The following is a 3,941-nucleotide window of genomic DNA, read 5'->3' as shown; positions in this document are numbered from 1 at the left end:
GTATACAGGACTTATCTGTATCCCCACGCCTTTGGACGGGACAGGCCGGCAAATTTTCAAAAAATGGTCATTTTGACATTCCAAAACAGACTTTTTTCTACAGAAGGAGAATGAAGCGACTCAGAGGCCCGCCCATTTAACTGTAGCATCCCCGCATCTTCATAAGTAATCACCGTAAAAATCAAGCAAATCCGTCGCACATTTTTTTCTAGCCCCAATATTTGGGTACCTAAAATGTTTGAGTCAAAAACACCGCAAATCCGTCGCACTTTTTTTCTAGCCTAATTTTGGGTACCTAAAATATTTGAGTCTCTAATTCCGGAAATAACGGCCATACCGAGGAACGGGATGCGGCCATGTATTACCCCTTGACTTACCTCTTACACGATAGCATCAAAATGGCAATCGCGAACACTACTGATTTTGAAGAAAGAAATGGGGAAAGTTAAAGCACTATTCCGCCGACATTCTAACCGCCATAACTCCGCTGTACTTACAGATACCACAAAGCCGACGTGTGCGTAGAATAGAGCTCGTCGAACTCTATCTTCAGTATAAAGGACAACTCTCTATCCCCGCGCCTTTGGACGGGAGAGGCCGGCAAATTTTCAAAAAATGGGCATTTGACCTTCCAAAACACACTTTTTTCTACACAAGGAGAACGAAGCGGCTCGGAGGCCCGCCATTTTAACTGTATCGTCCCCGCATCTTCCTTAGTAATCACCGCAAAAATCGAGCAAATCCGTTGCAATTTTTTCTAGCCCCAATTTTTGGGCACCTAAATTGTTTGTCCCAAATTCCGGAAATAACGGCCATACCCAGGAACGGGATGAGGCCATGTATTCCCACTTGACTTACTTCTTACACGATAGCATCAAAATGGCAATTGCAAACACTTTCTGATTTTCGAGAAAAAAAGGGGGAGCGTTCAAAACCACTATTCCGCCGACATTCTAGCCGCCATAACTCCGCAGTACTTGCAGTTACAACAAAACCGATGAGTGCGTTGAATACAGATCGTCGAATTCTATCTTCAGTATGAAGGACAACTCTCTACCCCGCGCGTTTGGACGGGAGAGGCCGGCAAATTTTCAAAAAATGGTCACTTTGACCTTCTAAACAGACTTTTTTCTACACAAGGAGAACGAAGCGGCTTAAGGGCCCGCCCTTTTAACTGTAGCATCCCCGCATCTTCCTTAGTAATCACCGCAAAAATCCAGCACATCCGCCGCACTTACTTCTAGCCCCAAGTTTTGAGTGCCTAAAATATTTGAGTGTCTAATTCCGGAAATAACGGCCATACAGAGGAACGGGATGTGGCCATGTATTCCCAATTGACTTAATTCTTACACGATAGCATCAGAATGGCAATCAAAAACACTTTCTGATTTTCGAGTAAAAAAAGGGGAAGGCTTTAAACCACTATTCCGGCGACATTCATGCCGCCATAACTCAGCAATACGTATAGTTACAACAAAGCCGATGATTGCGTAGAATACAGATCGTCGAACTCTATCTTCAGTATAAAGGACAACTCTGTATCCCCGCGCCTTTGGGAGGGAGACGCCGGCAAATTTTCAAAAAATGGTTATTTTGACCTTCCAAAACAGACTTTTTTCTACACAAGAAGAACAAAGCGGCCGAGAGGCCCGCACTTTTAACTGTAGCGTCCCCGCATCTTCCTTAGTAATCCCCGCAAAAATCCAGCACCACCGTCGCACTTTCTTCTAGCCCCAATTTTTGAGAAGCTAAAATATTAGATTTTTTTATTTTGATGTACCGAAGTACATATGATATTTCCATGCAGATATTCTGCTTTCTCAGATGATGAGAGAGAGGTGGAACGGAGAAAAATTCTCTCCGGCGCCGGGATTTGAACCCGGGTTTTCAGCTCTCCGTGCTGATGCTTTAACCACTAAGCCACGCCGGATACAATCCCGACATCGTTGAGAATCGTCTCAGATTAAGCTCCATCTCTTGGGTTCCCTCTAGTGGCCGCCCTCTGCACTACGTCATAGATGTCTATGCACGCAGGACCGAAGTCCATACATGTGTAGAGGTGCACTCAGATGAGTGACTGGTTGGCCGGGGTCCGACGGTATGGGCGCCGTCTTTAAATCACAAAGTGATTTATTACGCATATCATATTTATTTTGATGTACCGAAGTACATATGATATTTCCATGCAGATATTCTGCTTTCTCAGATGATGAGAGAGAGGTGGAACGGAGAAAAATTCTCTCCGGCGCCGGGATTTGAACCCGGGTTTTCAGCTCTCCGTGCTGATGCTTTAACCACTAAGCCACGCCGGATACAATCCCGACACCGTTGAGAATCGTCTCAGATTAAGCTCCATCTCTTGGGTTCCCTCTAGTGGCCGCCCTCTGCACTACGTCATAGATGTCTATGCACGCAGGACCGAAGTCCATACATGTGTAGAGGTGCACTCAGATGAGTGACTGGTTGGCCGGGGTCCGACGGTATGGGCGCCGTCTTTAAATCACAAAGTGATTTATTACGCATATCATATTTATTTTGATGTACCGAAGTACATATGATATTTCCATGCAGATATTCTGCTTTCTCAGATGATGAGAGAGAGGTGGAACGGAGAAAAATTCTCTCCGGCGTGGCTTAGTGGTTAAAGCATCAGCACGGAGAGCTGAAAACCCGGGTTCAAATCCCGGCACCGGAGAGAATTTTTCTCCGTTCCACCTCTCTCTCATCATCTGAGAAAGCAGAATATCTGCATGGAAATATCATATGTACTTCGGTACATCAAAATAAATATGATATGCGTAATAAATCACTTTGTGATTTAAAGACGGCGCCCATACCGTCGGACCCCGGCCAACCAGTCACTCATCTGAGTGCACCTCTACACATGTATGGACTTCGGTCCTGCGTGCATAGACATCTATGACGTAGTGCAGAGGGCGGCCACTAGAGGGAACCCAAGAGATGGAGCTTAATCTGAGACGATTCTCAACGGTGTCGGGATTGTATCCGGCGTGGCTTAGTGGTTAAAGCATCAGCACGGAGAGCTGAAAACCCGGGTTCAAATCCCGGCGCCGGAGAGAATTTTTCTCCGTTCCACCTCTCTCTCATCATCTAAAATATTAGAGTCTCAAATTCCGGAAATAACGGCCATACCGAGGAGCGGGATGAGGCCATGTATTCCCACTTGACTTACTTCTTTCACGATAGCATCAAAATGGCAATCGCAAACACTTTCTGATTTTCGAGAAAATCTAGCCGCCATAAGTCCGCAGTACGTATGGTTACAACAAAGCCCATGCGTGCGTTGAATTCAGATCGTCGAACACTATCTTCACTATAAAGGATAACTCTGTATCCCCGCGCGTTTGGACGGGAGAGGCAGGCAAATTTAAAAAAAAAAAGGTCATTTTTACCTTAAACATCAGACTTCTTTCTACACAAGGAGAACGAAGCGGCTCAAAGGCCCGACCTTTTAAATGTAGCTTGCCCGCATCTTCCTTAATAATCACCGTAAAAATCCACCAAATCCGTCGCACTTTTTCTACCCCAATTTTTGGGTACCTAAGATATTTGAGTCTCTAATTCCGGACATAACCCCCATACCGAGGAACGGGATGCGGCCATGTATTCCCCCATAACTTACTTCTTACACGATAGTATTAGAATGGCAATCGTGAACACTTTCTGATTTTCGAGTAAAAAAAGGGGAAGGCTTTAAACCACTATTCCGGCGACATTCATACCGCCATAACACCGCAATGCGTATAGGTACAACAAAGCCGATGAGTGCGTAGAATACAGATCGTCGAACTCTGTCTTCAGTATAAAGGACATATCTCTATCCCCGCGGCTTTGGACGGGACAGGCCGGCTAATTTTCAAAAAATTGTCACTTTGATCTTCCAAAACAGACTTTTTTCTACACAAGGAGAATGAAGCGAC

The 3,941-nt window shown here is 45.2% G+C and overlaps 3 non-coding genes across 3 annotated transcripts; 1 reads left to right on the top strand and 2 right to left on the bottom strand.

Moving 5' to 3' along the window:
• Positions 1-1,858: 1,858 nt before the first annotated feature.
• TRNAS-GGA (transfer RNA serine (anticodon GGA)) lies at positions 1,859-1,930 on the bottom strand. The gene has a single exon. It is a non-coding gene; the product is annotated as a tRNA-Ser (tRNA).
• A 310-nt stretch (positions 1,931-2,240) lies between these two features.
• On the bottom strand, positions 2,241-2,312 carry TRNAS-GGA (transfer RNA serine (anticodon GGA)). Its single transcript has one exon. It is a non-coding gene; the product is annotated as a tRNA-Ser (tRNA).
• Positions 2,313-3,005: 693 nt separating this feature from the next.
• Positions 3,006-3,077, top strand: TRNAS-GGA (transfer RNA serine (anticodon GGA)). Its single transcript has one exon. It is a non-coding gene; the product is annotated as a tRNA-Ser (tRNA).
• The last annotated feature ends 864 nt before the right edge of the window (positions 3,078-3,941 follow it).

The sequence above is a fragment of the Periplaneta americana genome, chromosome 10, assembly GCF_040183065.1.
Source record: "Periplaneta americana isolate PAMFEO1 chromosome 10, P.americana_PAMFEO1_priV1, whole genome shotgun sequence".
In the NCBI taxonomy this organism is placed as follows: Eukaryota; Metazoa; Arthropoda; class Insecta; order Blattodea; family Blattidae; genus Periplaneta; species Periplaneta americana.
This window is presented reverse-complemented; position numbering and strand designations above follow the sequence as displayed.